Source organism: Rhopalosiphum padi, chromosome 3, assembly GCF_020882245.1.
Source record: "Rhopalosiphum padi isolate XX-2018 chromosome 3, ASM2088224v1, whole genome shotgun sequence".
Lineage (NCBI taxonomy): Eukaryota > Metazoa > Arthropoda > Insecta > Hemiptera > Aphididae > Rhopalosiphum > Rhopalosiphum padi.
In genome coordinates this window covers 67,642,235-67,664,988 of record NC_083599.1, presented here as the reverse complement: position 1 = coordinate 67,664,988, position 22,754 = coordinate 67,642,235, and the positions used below count along the sequence as shown (strand labels likewise).

Sequence of the window (22,754 nt, the reverse complement as noted above, 5' to 3'; positions counted from 1 at the left end):
TGAAAACTATGACCGTGCATTGATACACCAAAAATGTAATTCCAAACTCATAACATTACAAGTATTCGATAAGAATGATAGTTAGGATACCTATAATATATCGTATTATTTGTAATCAGAAAATTGTAAAAATAATAAATTTTGGATCACTGCAGATTTATTTATAATAGATACATTGAACATGTTGCGCTTGAGTTTTCAATAATATAATCACTAATCGTTGTTGATGTAACTTTTCACATACGAAAAACAAAGAAAAAATCACGGAGTTGATAAAATTGACGTTCAAGGAGAAGTTCATATCTACCAAGGTGAATAATAGTAAATAATTTAACGGCAGACCACACGCCGTAACATTATACCTGCCCATTACTATTATGGCAACGCCTCGTTGAGCCTGGTTTTGGGTATTCGCGCGGTTTTTATAGCCAAAAACGTTCTTTTTTTATGGCCCTATGGTCTACGGGATGTACACTGTATACGCCGCGTTGGCTTAGGTTAAATTAATCGAGCGCCGTTAAGATAAACGACCGGTACAATTTAATTTAAAAGTTCATTTAAGATGTTCGAAAAATTGCTATCGTAAATTCGTAATTGTGTATAGTCTACTAGCTGATCCTGCACGGCGTTGTCCGTGACAAATTAAATGCCCGTGCAATCGGCATGCATTCGCCTTTTGTCAAAATCCGTTAAATTTAAGCCGTTTTGATGGATTCAAGCAAGCAAAATATACATATTACCTAAATGTACCAACAAATTTCTGAATCATTGATTGTGGATGACTTATACACGCACACAAATATTGCCTTTTAATAAGATATATAACATGACGTATTGTATTGTGCATACAAGGTGATGTATGACATTGTAAACACTCGTTATTTTGAAAATATTTACTTTTTCATAATTTTATGTTATGGAATCAAAGCAAATCAATAATTTTAATTAAAATATACTTTTTTAAAACGTTTTTAATTTCGATTACCGAAGCAGAATATTGTTTGAAGTATTTAGATTTTGGTACAATAAAAAAGATTTTCATTTCGGAACGTGATATTTTAAAATACAAGTGGCCATTCAAAACAGTAAAAATTATAAAATAATCACGATAAAATTATTGTAAAAATAATATCATTCTTGTTCAAAAAGCATTGTCTTAGAATATCACAGAACTATATAAAAACAATATTTTCAAAAAACTTAAGACTTTTCGAAATAACAAGTGCAACCCCTTGGATATATTACCTATATAACCTTATATATTATTCCCATTGAGATAAATCATTTTAAAATAGTCCTTGCGTATATCAAACTTATGACATTATTTCTTAATAATACTTTTTACTGTGAGATGATATTATACACTATGAAATATTCACAAAAACTGATTTTTTTTTAAGTGGATAATTTCTGTAAATTTCATCATCGGCATATCAAGAGTGGGCGAATATGACGTGTGAATTCGAATTTGCACACTTTCTTGGCTACGTTTCAAATGCAAAAGCTAAATATTTACATTCAATTGTTTCGATATTAAACAATCGGACGATTGTTTATCAACATATTGTTACGATAAAAACATTCTGCTTCAGAAAATCAAAAGTTGTAAGTTGACGCGAAAAAAGTAAATGATTGAAAAACCCAATGTTTAAAATAAAAAGTATATACTTAAAAAAAGTTTTGGTCGCACGTAGTGCGTTGTAGTGCGTAAAAAGTAGAACTCCAATGACTGAAACGTAAATTATTGAGACAAAAAAAAAATATTGTATAAATGATTTTATGTTTTGCTTTTCTTAATCTATCTGAAATTTGATTTTGACGACTTAATAACAGTAAACTTGACCGCATTATGTGACGAGTATATTATTAATTAAATATTGTTCTCGGCGATGTTTGTGTGTAATGTATATGTGTACATAATATTATTATATAGTTATTATACGCTGCCATTTTAAACTCGTTGTACCTAATAGTTTGCAAAATTATACGCACTACAATGACATGGTAGGTATACGGCGTATACTACACGGACAACAATACACGTAAATTGAGCGTTCCAGTTTATTTTTCAATATAATAATTACCAACTGGTGAGAAAAAAATAATTATTGTGGAAAACGTGAAAAAAATAATAAGAAATTTACGATCTCTGTTAATTGGCAGTATTATGAAATCGTAATTATGTGTATTTAGTGTCCATCTAAATATTGTTTTGAAAAATAAATGGATTTATAAAGTAAGAAAATATGAACGAGCCTTTTCGAGATCAAAACAACGAAGACCTCTATATTATTATTACCTATTATGAAGTTTTATCGAGTAAGCATTTGTCAAGATTAATATAATATCCTCTGAAATTTTTACGGGCAATCGCCCGTCGGAAGTTTTCCGTATGCATCAATGAGAAAATCAAAAATTATCTATTCCAAAAACGGTCGATCTGATCTGACGTTCCACAAAAACAGCTGTAAAATACATTTTTACCAAACTTTGTTCGGTGTTCAAATACCCGTAGGTACGCATGTACAATAAAACATTTCAAAAATAAACATTTAATAAAAATAAAAATACGATAAATACAAAATAAAATAATACATGTATGAATTGTTGCAGGTTAAACGATATTGTTTATAAAACGTATTTTATTATTGAGACTAAATCATTATTATATCTTATAGCGGCCCATAAATAGTCTCCGTTAAGTATATCATTATACCTCATTAATAAGAACTCTGCCCATGAATATTTTAAATATTTCCGTATACGATATTCTTCTCGTATACATAATATTAAATCCAATCGATTATTCTTGTCCGTAGTCCGTCCGTATCATAAAAATAAGTAATTCATGTATGGTCGAAGACACGCGTTCAACAAACCCATTAATATACCATATTATAATGAAACCACATGTTGCACGATTTTCGTAATGTTAATTAATTGGGTATGGAGGACTCTATATAGAGATAACTGAATAAAACGGATCCATTTTTCAAAACTTCGTGATGTGTCTAACGCATCGTTTGGCAATAACGTATTGATAGAGTTTGCATTGCCCCATACATCATGTCGTCTACGTCGACTATTTTAAACTCCGAATCCATAATGTTTAGTAATATATTACAATAATAATATATTGTAGTTACATGCATTCAACTTCCAACAACACGAACACATATTATTATGATCAGTGTTTTGAACGTTCCGTACGGAAAATTTCGTACTTTTATTTTGTTCCTCTATAGGAAATAAACGAGTTTCTTTTTTACTTATGAAATATATTGTGAAAAAAAAAGGTGGTGATGAAGATTATATAGGTATTATGCAAATCCTCTAATGATCTATTTAAATTCTAGTTTTGAGTAAATTACATACTTGTTAACACGTGCTGTTTTAACAATTTTAAACTTCTTCTATTACAGCTGTTACTACAATTATTTAAAAATAAAGAGATTATTGAGTGTTATGTGCCTGCAGTATGCACTTTCAGGATGTTTAAATTTATGTGGGTGAATTAAGTAGGTGCACTTAAACTGTGACAGCGGAACTTGATTTATATATTTTATTTGATGTTGTATTTTATATTATATGCTTTTATTCATATTTTATTATCCATAATTGGTCTGAAACGTGTTATACGTAGTTATTTTTTCTTATTACTATTTTTTTTTTTTTTTTTTTAAATATGAATTTGTTCAACGTGCCATTTATTTAAAAGAAACTCATTCCTTCCAAACTATACGGCACCGAACTTCTTAAGATGAACTCAGGTCAATTATAAAAGTCTAATTTGCTTATTTCCTTGAGAATACGTCAATAATGTACCGTCATTTATCATACGTAATACGATTTGTGTCGTGTACGATATACCTATGGATAGGCATGTATGTATTGTACATATTTTATCCTAATGATCGAATGATCCCACACTTATTTTCATTAAGTTATCATTGTGGTGGCGTCCCCTTTGAATTTCCAGACACCTAATACCAAAAAAATACAAAAAAAATAGTCGGGTCGTGGCCTAAAAATTAATTTCGGTACTGCTTACAAACACCGACGTTTAAAACCTAGAAATATATTTTACCAGAATTTTGACGATGTCGTGATTTAATAGTCGTAGGTACTCGTATTAGCCGGGATGTCGCGAGACATTTCCAAAAATATCGAACAGTATATTATTCAACATCGACACATCGATATGCGCAAGTACGAGTACACTATGACGTGCTGCGCATTCGACATAACAGTGTGCAATGTGCAGTTTGGTTACGCGTATCGAGGAATGCCGCCGTCTTATTACAATGTAATATATTATATTAAGTAGGTATTACTGCATTTCAGTCTCGTGTCGCCGTTTTTTTCTTTTATATTTTTAATTTATACTTACTTTTTTTTTTTTTACCTACAAAGCCGTTTTCACATCGAATCAAATCCTATTACATGCGACTATTTTTTACCCGCGTCGGAATCGCCTTCGAGTCCATCCGACCGCGACTAATCACCGTGTAACCACCAATATAATATTATAACATTATATACGACATACGTATTAAGCCGAACATAATAATATTATCGTTATTATTATTATTGTTGTTGTGTAATGTCTGTACTGTACGTATGTTGCGATGTATAGCGGTTATACTTGTTACGACTGACGGCAATGAATACAATACACATAATAATATAATAACAGAGACAAAATCAATACCACCATGTATACCTACCAAGTACCAGGTACTCGGACATAACAAAAATATCGGATAATGATGAATAAAAACGATTTATTACATTATAACATAATTAAGAAAATGTTCGGCAACGAGAGCGAACATTTAGTAAAATAAGACAAAAAATATTCACAAGTGGTCGGTAAAATAATCATAACAGAAAACAAATAGATTATAAGAATAAAGAGCATACGAAATTACGAAATTAACCGTAACCACCAAGTGTAGGAATTACGAAAAGCGGAGAAAATGTAATGAATTATAGTTGACCAACTTTAAGAAATATATGTATATTATACAAGAAGCAAACACATATATAGACCAAAGACCAAAAAATAATACGTTTTTTTTTTTAAAAAAGAATCAAAATCGTGCCAATTATTTTAGTCAAAGTGTTAAAACAACATTAAAAAAAAAAAATTTAAAAAAAAATAGTAAACAAAAATATATTTAAATAATGAAAATGCTTATGTCGTATACAAAGATAATAAGTAAAGCGGATGAGTCGTGACCATCATCGTTAATGTTGAAGCTCTGGATACTCGAATGAAAAAATTACTATAATTATCATTGTAATACATGCGGAAAGTCTACGTACATCACGAAAGCGTGTACACGCGAGTATGACGCATATTTGACACCACTTTGTCTGCGCATATAATATAGTCGTAAAAATATAATATATTTTTTCCGAATACTTTGATATTATACTATTGTATCCTCAACCGTCAGACAAATAAGTACACAACAAGTTATAACGGCTATTGTTAATTTTTTTTAATATTATAAGTTCAAATCGCGTTTAAATCAAAATTCAAAATTTATAAATTAAAACTTCATTTTTAATTTTTTTGTAATACCTATAATATGAAGATTATGCGGTTATTACACGCGTTGAAAAACCGAATAGCCTGTACAGGCCGTGGTGGACTTGATGAAAACCGTTACGACACACGAACAGCAATGTCCGTTGTAGACCCGCACGATCCGGACTTGGGGTCTATTCGAATTGAGTACATGTGAGTAGATTTGTTTCGATCAGACGTGGGTCGGTTTCGTGTGTCCAGTTCAGTTCATTTTGAAACATAACGCGCGTGAACGTGAAACGATAATAATATTACATTATATTGTTCGACGCGTGTTGTTATTCGTGTAGGTCGATAATATGTTTTGTAAGATTTTCGCCCATCGTTACGAAAAAAAAAAAAAAACCATAAAATAATAAATTGTAATAACGTAAAACGTACGTACGACATAATCATATATCGTGTACCCCGTCGAAAATGTCGTGACACTACCGTCGCACTGGTTACAAGTAGCTTTTCATGTTTATTTACAAATTGCACATTATTAATTCGTGTTTACAATTTACAAAATATGTACGATAAAACCGTGCGTGCGTCGGACGTCAAACACTCGAATTCATAACGCGATACTTTAGTGCCAACTTATCTATTTTATTCCACACCGATTTCTTGAAATACGTTTTTTTCATACAACGTCGGCCCGTGTATTTTTAACTATACATTTTGAGAATAAATAAAGTTCTACGAACACTTTGATAAAAAACAATGTATCCATAACGGAGCAGAATAGTCTCTGTTATAAGAGTTTTAAAATGTAAATAAGCTATTTTAGCTATATTATCTATGTAAATCATCTATTAACCACGAATACCCTTGTTTTTCTTCAATACTCCAGTCATTCAAAATCTAAAATCTAAAACCTTTTTAGAATATTTAAATATACTTTAAGACCATATTATGAAATTATAAAGAATTGTCCTTCCAAAAATAAACTTCCTTTTTCAACTGTTAATTATTCGTCAAATAATTTTTCTAAAAGTGTTGACGAATGAAAATCAAAAATCGGACTAAGAGTTTCGAGTTACTTTACTTTGTGTACTATGAATAATAGGTCCATCATAAATAGATTTGAAAGAATGGTCTACATATAATAAATACTAGGTATAATAATATATATAACATCTACTTTTTATTTTTACTAAAACAATTTTTAAGGACTACTATTCTTAGTACTATAGACATTCTAATAACTGAGATAGAACTCCTTCAAATGCTAAATTTATATATAAATATGTCTAAATACATGCATTAAAAATGTTCAAAAAAATAAACACTATATAATTAACAATAAAAACAAAGATTCTCAATAGAAAAAAAAATCCATATCACCACAGGATGACTCTTAAGTAATACAAAAAAATCTTAAGAACGATAAAATATGATTTTTAATGAATATTTAAAAATTCCAAAAAGATTTCAGATTTTTAATAATTGCACTATTAAAGGAAACCTGCAAGAGATAATACTATTCTTTGTAAATCACCCAATGGGTCTCTACGATTTCGCTATTTGAATCCAGTGATAAAATTAAAATATTAGAAATAAGTCTGCTAATCAAACGCTGTTTATAAATTGGGCATAGTTCCACTCAAAAAACAAACTAGTTTATTATAAAATCGTTTATATTATCAAATAATGATTTTTAAAAAATAATGAGATTTTTTTTTTTTTTGTCGAAATCGCTGAATCCTAATTTTTAGTAGCATTTATTAGCAGTAATTTTTTTTATTTTAACTAATAGTATTTCCTTTGTTTCTAATGTATTTTGTTTATAACTCCTAAATTTCTTCTCGGATCGAGCCAGCTGGCTAAGTATTAATGACAAAGTAACAATAAAATAGGATGTAAAAATCTTGCAACACTTAAATAATTGTTAAATATAAGACTAAAGAGACGTGGTGGAGAGATCTTTTTCTCCTCGTGAGTCTGTCTGGTGTATATAAATACATACAAAATTGAAATTACGGTTCTAAACCTAATTATTTCTAATGCAATCAAAAAATACCGAAGAAATTCAAGGTTAATAGGTTGTTTTAAATTAATTTTATCTGGAACGAATTCGGAAATTTGGTCTCTATTTTAAACTTTACAAACTTAAAGCGTGTTCAAAGTTAAATTACCTATTGTCGATTTTCCCGCTGTTCATAAACTCTAAATGTACCTAACCTATACGCTTCCACGTTTTAATATATGAAATATATTATTATTATCGTTCCTCATAATGTTATTAATGGCGTGCACTGCAGTAATGCGTGTAAATGAAAACTCGTTTAAATACGAAATTCAATTGCATTTAAACAACTGAAACGCGTATTGCATTGAAAATTATAAAAAAAAAAAAAAAGTCCCGCAAAAGAAACTGTGCGTGACCTGCTGTATCACCAACCATATTGATACTATTAATACACGCTTCGATTAAACATTACACAATCGTTTCTGCACCAGTACCTAATGGTATATGTACCTGTATTGTATGAGTATACTAAATCGATATTACCGAAATCGGCGTAGGTCAGAATCAGTGCTAAGACTTTATGATACTAAAAAATATAACAATAATCAATACCTACTATAACCCAATATGATTCATGATAATATAGGTATGCGTTATTATATTGCCTGAAAATATTTAAAATAAAAACTAACAATTGTATATTTTATGTTGGGTAGATTATTAATAGACTCGCATATGTTTGTTGTTACAAACAATTAATACACGAGTCGATGATGTGTAATTGAATAGATATATTCTGAACAATAATATTCAGACGTATGTAAAAAACATATAAGTACGCGTAGATTTTATATATGTGAATTTGGTTTTGCTACAAAACTACCCATTGAAAAACTATGATTTACTAGCTGACCCGGCAAACGTTGTTTTGCCAAAAAGAAAATACTCAAAAAAAAAAAACATTCCGGAACTCAAAAAATCAATCAAGAAAATTTTTAAAAAAACCTTCTCCTGACAATTACGAACAATTAAAAAAAAAATTGAGCCAAATCGGCTCAGCCGTTCTCAACTGATGAATTTTTATACATTTTTGGCTCCATTTTTATATATAAAGAGAATAAAAGACATGTGTTAAAATATGTGAAATAATATTATTAATATAAAATGCTTAAAATTACAGAATAAAACGTATATTAAGAATAAAATTCAATGTTTTAAAAGTTTCATGATATCATACTATAAAATATGTTTACAAGTGGTGGTCGTCACTGATCAGTCAGTAAGCGATATTTGTTTGCTTTTAGTCCAACATTTTCGTTTGTAAATTATTTTTCCTGTTAGACGATCTTAAAAACCAATTAAATAGTAATTTGCTAAAACAACTATGACTCTGTCTCCCCTCCTCCCAAATATTTTAAAAATAAAATTCCTTCGAATATAAAACATAAATGATGGTATATTTCATTAGCGGAAATTACGGAGGCTTGGTGGTATAAGCAGTACAAATGTTTCCAAGTCTCCATAAGAACGATGTAAAAAATAATTTCGTATTTTTTGTGGAAAAATAAAAATAGAAAATATTTTGAATTTTGACAAATAAATATTCTTTAATTATTTTGTAACCGTTAGTATTGTCATAAAAATACGTTAAAAATATGACTATCGATTGTCACAATGAAACAAAACTGTATCATTTAAAAAAAAAATTGTGTTTTTAATAGCATTAACTGTTATGAAAATATAACGAAATTGTGTATTGTCGTTTTTTTTAGTGAAGTGAGAATATTTTTTTACGTAATAGCTATACGTCTTAAAATGTCAATCGCACCCAATAATTGTGATCGATTTCTGCCTATATTCAAGTATATTATTCAAAAGTAATGTAATATTGACTTTGAACAAACAAAACTTAATCTACAAAATGTGTAATTATAATAATTAGGGTTTTCTGTTTGATTAACATTTAGCAAAATGATAAAATCGTCTGTGATTTGTAATTTTGTAAATAACATCGGTCACTGAGATATCGTTGTGTATAAATAATAAAAACCTAATATATAATGTTATCGTTGTATAAATTCAAATAACACTAATGAATAAACACAAATAGTTTTAGTGTGATTAGTATTTCGTTTCAAAGTAACACAGTAACGTTAACTTAAAGTATTTAGTTTAGTGGGTACTTATATTATTTTTTTCTCAGAGTAATATTTTTACTGATCACAATAAACTGTTTAGTTAGCAGTCTTGGCGATGTGAAAATATTATGATTGATCGTGTATTCGTGTTGTTAAACATGGTATTATAAAATACGTACAGGACGATAAAGACTTATATCTTCTACCGATCGCCTCGACACAAGACAATTCGTATAGTTATTAGCTTATTATTGTTACGATAATAAATTTGAAAGCAATCATAAATCGAAACATTCGAAAAAAAACAATTATCTGACAATAGCTAATGTTATAACTACTCATAATTTGACTTTATAAAATCGTGTGTGCTTGTAAAAATAATTTGAGTTTTTGAACGTGTTCAAACAATTATGATTTAATAAATAATATTATAAGATTTGAGTAACCCGTTATTAAAATATCAAATACCTATAATATAACCAAAATCACAATTTTTATGATAAATTTAAAAAAAAATAAAGTTTGTTGATTTTCATATACCAAAAGTCTCATACCTCCTCCTCTCCTCAAGACAAAAAAATAAAACTTAAAAATATTATAAAAAACTCCCTGTTTACTGGATTTTTTGGAACCATCGTTTATCAACAATCGCTAGTTAAAAATAACGATCTTCGGATAATCGTTGGACGAAATGTTTCTTCGCCCAACCAAAAACTATAATAATAACCCCTTCGTCTCATCACAAATGCCCACTGGTACCTCAATAATCTCACCCTTCACTCAGACCTTAATATTCAAAACATCCGTGCTCTAGCATCCTATTACTATATAAACTATTCCATCAAAACACACTCAACCATTCTAATCCATTCTAATCCAATCTCTCCTCCCTCACGATTTCTGGAAACCCTCCACACCGTCTTAAGCTAAATTGGCCAAGGGATTTCCTAAACTATTCCCCTTTCAATCAATAAGCTGTCCCGTCTTATAATCAATCATCTCTATTACTTATTGTTGTATAATTATTAGAGATTGTATAGGTATATTTTTTAAATAATAAAAATAATAATAATCATAATAATTATGATCGATATTAATTAAAAATTATAATATAATTGTGTAAAATTTTGGCGATTTGGCGAATTAATGTATATTATTATAATAATAATATATTATACGGGCAGTATTAAAACAATATCGTATTATATAATATTATGATTCGTTTAATATTTGGAGTGCAGTTACGGACGGATTTGTATTCATTCAATTAAAAGTAATATTACAATAATTATTTGATTCAAACCGATGCCGAAAACAGCATTTAAATCGTTCTTTCGACTTGTTGTATATAAGACACAACAAGTGACACGCACAGTCAGCACATTTTTTAATACGCGTACCTATAATAGACGCATCATGTCTGTGCAATCATCTTTATGATGTAGTGAAATTAAAATTTTTATATGACAGAATATTGATCAATACGCGTATTTCAACGTGCGTTTTTACCGTTCAAACCTGCGAATTTACCTCTTTTTTTTCAGTAACACAATCGAACTGTCACGAACAAACCGTTATTGACAATTCCATATTTATGGATTTCACGTTGAAATGTGACTCGATATAATATTATGTGTTCTATTTCGTGTAAAAATGCGCACAGCCAATCGAATAAAAAACGAACACGCGTTGTCGAGCCGAGTCCTTGTCGACACGATTTTTGATTAAATTTCACCTGATGGCGTTTTATTTATTTATTTAATATATATTTTTTTTTTCTAGCGCATGTTATACCAAACACGCGCGCGTTGGTACACTTCGTAGATGATAGACGTATACGTATAAAAGTGTATTATTATATTTTGGCGATGCGAATTGTTTTATACCCATTGACACGCGGACGAATTTTCATGCCGAAACGTCAACACCGATAGATATAATAATATGATGATGGCCCACGGACCAAACGAATTATTGTTCAATCGTATTTTGCAAGAAGGGGACGAGTTAATTTAACAGTACCGCGTGAATAACGAAATCTGTTATCATGGTCACCCGGAGGGGGGAAGAGGGTAAAATGGAGCATTTGCCCCCCCCCCTTTTTGGAATTCAAATATAATGTTTAAGATTGTGAACTTTATTTTGACTTGATTGCATTAATATTTTGACTTTAGTATATGATATCATTTGTACATTTAAAATTGACGAATAATAAAAAAATTATCGACACTTCTCCCGGGTTGAAATGATTTAATGTATTAAGTGTTCGTCGTGAACGAGTTAAAAGAAGAAAAGAAAAATGCATTAAACAGATAATAATAGAACAAAATTTGCAATAGAACAAATGCGGAGACTTCAGTTTTTATTTAATAAAAACCTGATAAATTTCCTGCGGGCGCCCATACCTGCAGTCATGTAATTTATTATTTGTATACGTCGGGCTACATATAAGGTTGAGCGAATACATCTCACACATAAAATATAAGCACGTCTGTTGTACATTACGACTTACGAGATAGGAATCGAAAAATAATGGGAATAATGCTATAATTTGTAGGAGTCGAACGTCTGACGTCTGAATTCCGACGCCACCTTACAAGCTGATACATGAAAATATCGGAATCGAAAATGAACACGAATTTCCCGTTAGAAACGGCCCCAATTCGGTTTATGCGAGTATACGCGAGTGTGTACATGTATCATGTACATTTCACAAAATATAGTATGTGCAGGTTCGCCGCTGTGGGGCGCCGTTCAAATGTATATACATTATTTTTAAACAATTATTTTTTGCAACGGTTAACGACAACGTTACAGTACTCTGCTGAAATCACCGTAGTCACGAACGTAGTCAGAAGCGCGGGTTTTAAAAACGGAAAGGACTGAATATAATAATGTAATTGGATTATCATAATATATCTTATAGCATCAGCATAATCGGACAAAAAATGAATAAATAATAATTGATTTATATTTTCAAACGTTGTCGAGCTAACCGATCGGTTTTATTTTCATTCTCAAATATCATTTATTTTAATATTATTTTAAGTAAAAAAAAAATAATACATATACCGGTCTACGGAGGATGGCGATCCTCGAGATTCCTTCAAGGTTTTTTGACATTTTTCAAGAAGATAACATTAAAAACCAATTAGTTAAAAATATTATACTTGAACCGCGTGTAAGAATAAATATAGTTCGTGATACACTTATCGTTTTATAATTATTTTGAAAACATATTTCATAATTTAAATTATACATATATTTTTTTATTTATAATAATATAACATTGTTTTTAAATATGAAAATATTAAACATTATCAAAAAATTCCCGTTTTAAAATTATATTTTAAGAATATTGTATTCATCTCAATTGCTAAAGTATCGTTATACTTATTTATGAAAGTTAATACAAACTTACTTTATTTTAAAAAAAAGTTAATATTTAAACCTAAGTTTATCAAAAAATAAAAAATATTCATTTTCATTTTTTTTTATTAAAAAATATTTTTTTATAGTATTTTAACCGAACTTTATCTCAACTATCTTCATAAGTTAAAATACTATTCATTAAATTGTCATTACGCAGTTCGTTATTTACTATTCGCACGAAACACTTTGATGTTTGGTTCGATAAAGAGTATATAAATATGATTACACTATTTTTATTTATTTATTTATTTGTTTGATGAAAGTACACCCACGACTCACGTGAGCAATATGGTAAAATATGTTTACAATACATCATAGAGACGAGAATTATTATTAATATAAAGTGCAATATGCTTAACATCGTTAAGTTAATGTCAAAATTAAGTAAATCTAAACAGCTAAATTCGTTACGAAGATGGCCATGGTATACCATGATAATCATAATATACGTCGGACTACAGAACAACCGATAGTGATCTTATTCCGTGAACGATAGGTAAATTGACGTTGGGCGGGGGAGGGGTAACTCTAATATAAATGTGTGAACTTTGAATTTGTAACCATTACGTGCTACTTAAACTACATTACACTTATAAAGTGTTAAATAATAATATACACATGAAAAAATATAATTTAAAATATGTTACCTGTCAATTTGGATTGAAAACCGAGTGAACTTGGAAGTGGATCGTAAACTCCGTGCGCACCGGATTACCAAGTTTGCGGATTAACAGTGCAGTGTAGTCAAATATTTTTTTTAAGTCTGTAAAATTTACAACAACTTAGATACCATCGGACATATAATGTAAATATGAATATGTAAATTATATTGTTAAAGCTGTATCACGTTACACAATGAGTTTTGTGTCCACACGAATAACATTTTTTTTCGAAATTGGATTTATGTGAAACATTACATAATTCAATTCTCGCATTGTTTATTATTTATTACAAATGCATATTAGATGACATATTTGAAGTGCTGAATTTGAGCAAAAAATATTTCTATAATAAAAAAAATATTGTTATATAATCATCATTAAATTATTGTTTATTCAGTTATGACTTATATAATTATATCACCTAACCGTAAACCGTTTGCTGACAGTGTATACACCACTCGACTGTATAATGTAATCGATCTATAAAATTATATATAAAGATATAAAACCGACACTAAACAAACTATTAAAATATTGAGAAATATTATTTTCTACGATTAAATTATCTAATGATTAAATTCTGTGTTTTATTTTCAATTTTATTTTAAATACTTGGAAACCAAAAATAGTAGTAAAAATAATAATTCAAATTGTGTAGGTATGTGAATAAAAATAGAATAACGTTTTTTTAAATATAGTAGGTAAGCAAGTTAATGAAAATAAATTAATTTGAATTATTTAATTTATAAGTTAATAAAACAATATAATAATATATTCAGCTCAAACATATTAAATTTATTACGGTGCATATAAATAATCTCATTTTTTACTCGATTAAAAAAAAAAGTTGTTAGTTTTTTAAATTACCACCTGCAGAATCAAACATAATAATATTGTGTAACTTTCAATAGTTATTAAAAATTAAGTAGATGTATTCTAATATAAGTTTATATTATTTATATTGCACACAGCTGTAATAAATTAAGAAATTACACATAATTAATATTTATTTGTTTATTGTTATTTAAAAATATGTATGCATCCTATATTATTAAACTAAAAATAATAAATTAATAAGGTTTAACTAAAATAATATAGATAATATATGTATATTGTAGACTATGATCTGACTTAACATATTATTCATAAAATTAACCTGACCTATGTTATTCCAATGGATATTTTAGGTAGCTGTAATAAAGTTTATTTAAAAACAAATTAACTAGTTATATTAAAAATGTTGTAAAAATAATGTAATTTTTAAAATATTCAAAATTATAATATGATTACGTATTATATAGTTGTGTTCAAAATATGATATAATATTTAACGTATTATACAAGACGAAATTGACTAAGAACGTGATTTTAATAGGAAATCATATTATGTTGTTAATAGTAGTGCTACACTACGGCACTAGTTGTAAATCGAACGTTTTATCATCAAACATTTATACTTACTCGCTGTTTTTGGGCCGACAGTTGACAACCGGTAATGGTGACGACCGATGATGCAAAACTAAAAGAACAAAATTTATGTTTAAACAAATTTAATTTTGTTCATAAGCGTGATTATTATTTATTAAACGTATAAATAATACAACGAGACTATAATAAGGTTTTATATTTAAAAATAAAACGTCATTGCAAAACCGCAATAGTTCCCTGTCCCAACAATAAGCTTATCTCAAATTCTAAAAAGTCTAAAAACGTCAAGAAAGTTACCTATATTTTTATTATATTATTTTAAGATCAGACGAAAAGATTATATAAAAATGGAAAAGTTGATATATGTACTGACGTACTTTATTATACATTAATATATAATATATGTTTATATTATACGTTTATTATGTACCTATATAGTTGCACCTTTATCGATAGAAACTTTGAGTACGTTTGAAATAAAATTGTTATTATAGATAATGTATAATTAAACATACATAATAATTATACATTGAAAACTCGTTTAGTCACAAATGTAATATAACCATAAGATCGTCGAATTCGTGTTAACAAAAATAACTGACATTTTTAACTCAAAGCGTTCATTTTGCAATAAATACAGATAGATAATAATAAACATTATACGAAAAGCAGATTTGTATCTGTTTCTTACGCCAGTCGCATCAGTCATCATTTAAGTTTAACATAAATATCCAATTTTATCTTTATCCTAATAAATTCAGCTATTAAGTCTAAATATTATATTATTGATATTACTTGTATTGATCTATGTGGGTACTATATAATAATATTATGTCTTTATAATTAAACGACTATACTTAAATTGAGTTAATATTGTAATTTAAAATGTCTGGCTTGTAATCGCGAAACGATTACGTTTTGTTGAAATAATTGATATTTCATTATGTTTTATTCGCGTCGTTTAATAACCGTTTAATTGTAAAGACAAAACCGAAAACTTTTTGACAGGAACAAACAATAACATGATAATACATAATTATAAGGCAATTTCCTTTTTTCGATACGGATATCAAAAACAAATAAGTTGATACGTTTTAATGTCAATGGATTTAAATATTGTTTATTTTATTTTAAAAGCGGTCAAAATTAAAAGTGTTTATTATTTGAAAAGACCGTAAGTACAGTTATTATTTAAACTATAGATAAAATAAAATAACTTATTTACATTTAATTAGTAATTCACGCGATAGTTTATTTTATTGCCTAATCATTTAATTCGAAATCCGATTTATTCATAATAGAAATATATTAATATAATAAAGAATAATAATATCTGTACAAATATTTGAATGATAACTTATTGGTTTTATTTTCAGATTGGAATCTTATTCAGAAATGTTTATCGATCACTATTTACTATCCCACGTTGATGTGAGGGAATCGGGTTCACGATGTGCATATGTAATGCTAATTCTAACTGTGAAATTTATGAATTCTATTTTATTTTTATTTTTACCCGTACCACTGTCTGTTACACAATAAATATTATATTATTATTTGCGAGTGCCATTACATTTTTGTTTCAGCTTATGGTCGATTAATAACAATCTACTAAAATTGAGGTCAGCTAACAATTTTCACTTCATAGGTAGTTCTTAAATCGAACTGTTGTATATACCTATTGTATATTTGGTTTTTCGAATTTTGATAACACGTGTAAATAAAATATGAACGTGTCGTGATGCATAATATAAACCGTGAGATGAATAGTGCGTATCAGTTTTAGATTAAGTTTTACGGTAATCAGTTTATTTTTAAAAACATAAATCTATATCATATAATCTTATATTGTTATCAGTTAGTAAAATATTCTATGTTGATTCCCGACATGTTTCGAAAAAAATAAAAATCAAGTTCGTGCTATTTCTAAACATTAAAATAAAGTAAACGTGTAAATTTACTGACAGATAATTACGGAAAAAAAAATATTACGTAATATATTATACGAATATATTAATTGTTATTACTAACATTATCGAAGTGTATTACATTTTTCAAATTGAATTGCTACTAAATAATTATTAAAATACTAATTCAATGTGTATTTTATAATGTTGCGTCATTTTCAATTCTTAATAAGACGTGATATTATTATATTATTACTAGGCCATAATATTATATACTTTCAACTCTACACAGCAATGCAACGACAATGAGAGGAATGAACGCGCGTTTTTCCGGGAAAATGCGTCTACGCACACAAAAAATTCGAAACGATCGAAATGACTCGGGCAACAAGTCTTAATATCAACTCATGTTTTCTAATTTCAGTGGTAAATAAAACTGCAAAAAAAACGTCGTGTGTAGTAAGAAGTTTAATTAATATAGTACAAAACTGGGGCGCAACTGATTGATGATAATTATTATAAACGCGGACATCCGCGGAAAATTGTATACCTAGCCCGAAACTCATATACACGATACATCGATAAATTGTTTGGTGGTTGCAATAAAAATATATTACATATAATACTTTGTGCCTATATTGTTATTTTTAGTTACATTACAAAGTAATCGAAATCGATAAAAAATATACATTCTCCTACACAAATTGCCTGCTGCAGTTATCACGACTACAATAATGCATGATGACTAAACTGTTTATTTTGTGCGATTATAAAAATGCCGTTTTCTCAAGTCCCCAAAATAATAATCGGTGAAAACAATTAATTATATCTAAGTAAATTACGACTTGGCTGTCACCTTTGGAATTGTGGATAGCAACACTACAACAGTGATGAGCAGGACCTTTGTACTACGGACCCTTCAAAATTTTTTGATATCAGAACCTCGACAATTAGAATATTGCCGTAGAAAATTAATCTTTTGGATTCATAACATAATATTGTACACGATAAATATAATATAAATTATAATAATTGTACTAACAAAAGTACGTCAGTCATTATTTTAAATTTATATTTTGGAGAAAAAAAATGTTCTATATATCGAACTCGCGACTAAATAACAGGCATGTCCCATTACATTGAAATATAGTAATGATAATTTAGGGAGGGAGGGATGAGTATAAAGCCCTCATTGACCCCGCGGGTTGTTATAATTTTTACAGTCAGAAAGCCTTAACTAATCCGGCCCCGCAAGACAAAAATAAAATCGGACGATAGACTTATTGGAGAGTGTCAAAAAAAAATACCGTCGTCAGCGGCGGTTGATAGAAATTGTATGTGATTTTATTGTATTGATAGTTTAAATTACTTTTGACGTCTTCCGCAACTACAACTGTACGATGATTAATTTTTAATATGAAACACAATATAATGATTGGGCGTTCGTATAAAGCCTATATAAGACGTACAAGACAAATATTATATTATTTCAATATGGAGATAATTGTAAGTAATGAGTTGATGTTGTACGACGTCTAACGTCAACATGGTATTTTATAATCCAGTGAAAACCCCTCTCTAAACTCGTATACTATTATAAACGAGTATAATTTTGCTGGAAGGGGATGTATTATGAAGATTATAGAAAATCGTAATATAATTTGATCTATAGAGTTTGTGACAATCGAATACGCTGATATTATTTTTCATCAAAAACTTTAGCCGTGAATTCAAACCCGCCAAAACGTATTTATTTGTCATTTTATTTAGATGTTATTGCATTTATTATAGTGAAACAAAAACAACGGATAAGAAAAAATACATATTGAATAAGACATTATGCCTGTTTAGAAAAAATTAATATTCATAATTTTTATAATTTATAAATAATTATGAAAAATTTATTGAATTATCCAAGTTGAATATTATACATATTTAAAAAAAAAACTGTAATTTTCTATTGATTTCACAAAAAATCAAACTTTTTTAACTGGCTATTTTCCATATTTGCATTTAATTGAATTTCTACTTCTATCCCTGTATTTTTAACCCTAGATTTTTATTCGTTGGCTATTTTGACTTGAATATTCTAGTAAAATATATTTTTACCTATATTTGCTTATGTATTAATATCTCTGACCAAGTATAAAAGAGAAATTAAATTCATGTTACGCCTATTCGAGCATTTTCTGCAGAGAAACAAGATGCGTGACTATTATAGGTAATATTACCTACAGCTATACCTAGTCAGTAGTCAGCTAGTAACATCGACAGCTGTTACAGTCACTCGTAAAAACTGTCAATAATTTATGAAAAATAAAAAAAATGCCCAAAAAATAATTATTTACGCGGCGCCCGTTATTGTTCGTCGTTTCACTGCGGAGGTCTTTTTTCAACAAAGTATATCATTTTAATTTTTTTTATTGGGCACAGGTCATTGGTTTGTAAAAAATTGTACGTACCTATCGCTATCTATTTCCTCTACTACACTAAGTAGTTTAGTAAGTACCTTCGTTTCGCACATATGTAGGTATCCTGTAATACTACCAATATAGATACTAGGTAGACGGATAATGATATAATAATATTATATACCAAGGTACATTCGTATTTATTATTCAACTCACACACACCGGCAAGTGGATTTTATATTTTTGTTTTTTAATTTTTTCCCTTTTGTAAACAGAAAATACGTGATGTTCATAAACATAAAACAAATTCATAAATGTACGAGTATATATCATATACGAGAGTATAATATGCGAATAATCCCAATAATCTCGCACGTGAATAGCGTGTATATCTATATTATTTTACCACTAACAATTAATAATTTCAGTTTTCAAAAAAAGGTTTACATACACACACCAATATTTGAATATTATATTATGATATACACGAACAAACCCAATCAATTAATCTGTATTGAGACTGTCAGTGATCGGATAACAATTGTAAGCCCACCGTAATATTAGATGACGGATGGAGATAATGTTTTAAATGGATTTGGATATAATGTCGCCCCGGATGATATAATATTCCATAATAAAAATCATAATATACGTCTAAATAAAATATTGTATTGAAAAAATAATAATTTCAATCTTTTTAAACAATTAATATTATTATTAAGTACTTTTTTTTTTAACATATTAAGCTAGTTAAAAAAACGATGAGTTATTATATTACCACAATACCACATTCCTTTTTTTAATTGTTCTTACAAGTTATAGGTAACAATAATTTATGATATTTTAAAAAAACATATGACATCAGCTATTAGCTAACAAAATAAATTATATTAAGTGTATAATATATCTTTGTGCGAAAAATATAAATATTATTTTTTATAATCACCCCTAATGTACTGTTAAAAGTTTTATACTAATTAAATATTATTTTTATTTATCTAAAAAAAAACACATTGTTTAATGTTTATAAATATCAAAATAAAATTAATTCTAGTAATACATTTTTTATTAATAATTTAAAGTAGGTAGTTGTAATGGATTTTAGAACCAAAACCAACGCCCGTTAAAATAAAATATAAAATTATCACTTTATTTTCTCTCTTTTTTAGTTTTATATAGTGAAATATTGTACAAATATTAATAATGAAGTGCTTCTATTTTATTTTTAATGTTCTAACTATATTTTTTACCAATAATATTTTTTTAAATTATGAGAGGACCGTATATTGTGTTACAATTATTATGTGTTTTTTTGTTATTTATACATTTACCGTACTACCTAATTTGGTTTAGAAATAAGGAGAAATAATATATAAGCTACATGTTATTAAAATAAAATAAAATACTTTCTTAATGTAAATTATTATTATTATAATAGTTAACGCTTTGTCAAAAACCAAATAATTACTTTGAAAACATTTTTTTTTTGTATTAAACAGAGTAAAATTTAAATCAACTAAAATATAATACGAAACGATTTCAATAAGTTTGAATAGAAAAACTATAGGTGTAAAAGACTTTTTTTTTAAATTAAATTAAATTAAATTTCACAATACTAATAATAATATATATCTAAAATATACGTTTACATTTTTGAAAATTATAAGAAATTATTTATATTTCATATTATATAATTATATTTCTAAGAAATTCAAACAAGTTGTTTAAAAGTTGTAATAAATTAAAATGTAATCAATTTTATTTTTATTCAACACAATAATATTTATTGTCGTAGTTAAAAAAAAAATTGAAATTATGAATGAAATTTTCTGTAAATATATTATTATTTTTATTTTAATCGAAATTTAGTAAAAAAAAAAAATTAATATGTTTATACTTGAATACCAACTAATAAATTAATATAAATACAAGGATAGGAATTTAAATTAGGTGCTATTATAATAATGTAAAAATAAAATAGTATACACTTTTTTCACATGAATTTTTTTTTTTTTGTACTACTCTCGACTAAGAGTAAATGTTAACCAACCTTTTTTACATCAATGACAACAGCGATTTACAAGTATATTTTATATAATAATATTATAAATAGGTACATATAAAACAGTAATAATAATAATATATATATATATCTGTGCAAGAGTGAAATTACCAAAATTCGTCGTCGTCGTCGTCAGATGTTCATCGCTTGGCTTGGATGGTTGACGATGAGACAGTTTGGTCGTCGCTTGTCGACTGCCGTTTTCGGCGATGCTGCGAACCGACCTCGGCGCTTGGCGGACGGGCGTCAGTCGCTTGGTCGTCGCCCAGAACGCCCGGGCGGTCCTATGGGAACGCTCGAACCCCCGGCCGGCGGGTTGGGGTGGCCGCACCCTCCGTCCGGGGCGCCCCGCGCGATCGCTGCCACCCGCCCCCGACCGCACACCGGCCGGAGTGCGCACGCACGTCACCCACCGCCGCCTCCGCCGGAGTATACCCGGGACCCGTCACACACACCCACCAGTCGTCTACCCACGCGACAACCCTTCGCCCGACGCCGCCACCCACGCACGGATAGGTTCCCCGTGCAGCGTATATATATATATATAATAATTTGAAAACCCCAATAGATATATGACGTATAATACGACCTGTTTACCTGCGGCGCGCAAATACATATATATATATATATACCTATAATATTATCGCGTGGAAAGACGCTGCTGCAGCTTCCGACGCGCGCACGATATGGTCCTTTTTTCGCGAGATCGGCGGCGTAGAGGGTGGCTCCGGGACGCGGGCGGCATATCATACCGCGGTTCGGGTATAGTGTATTATGCATATATTTACATTGGAGTCACCTTTTTCGACTCGTCCGCGTCGTCGTTGTACGTATATTATATTATATCTGTGAAGTCTTATTAACTTCTATACGCTATTGCGTGCGGCGTATACGCATATATATATACACGACAACTCGTATATCAATATCACATCACATCAATAAATAAATGCATATAACATTATGACGTGCTATATACCACGATGCCTTTGTTGTACGTCCGTGCCGGACCACAGCATTTGAAAAGTTTAGATTTTCGTCTTCTCTGGTGCGATTACAATATATATATAAGTTCTACGGATCGTTTTTACATTTCTATAATCGACTTAGTTTTTTTTTTTTTTTTTGCCAACAAATCTGCCGATGATCAACGCATTTCCCGAGT

General features: G+C 28.8%; 1 protein-coding gene across 2 annotated transcripts in view; it reads right to left on the bottom strand.

Annotated features, from left to right (window-relative positions):
• Positions 1 to 21,782, bottom strand: part of LOC132924349 (uncharacterized) — a 96,723-nt gene extending 74,941 nt beyond the window's left edge. For both annotated transcript variants that reach the window (XR_009661313.1, XM_060988597.1), the window contains exons 1-3: positions 21,701 to 21,782; positions 15,243 to 15,300; positions 13,768 to 13,883 (exon numbers count right to left, since the gene is read on the bottom strand). The gene's annotated coding sequence lies outside the window, so the exon portion shown is untranslated. The remainder of the gene's footprint in view (positions 1 to 13,767; positions 13,884 to 15,242; positions 15,301 to 21,700) is intronic.
• Between the last annotated feature and the right edge of the window lie 972 nt (positions 21,783 to 22,754).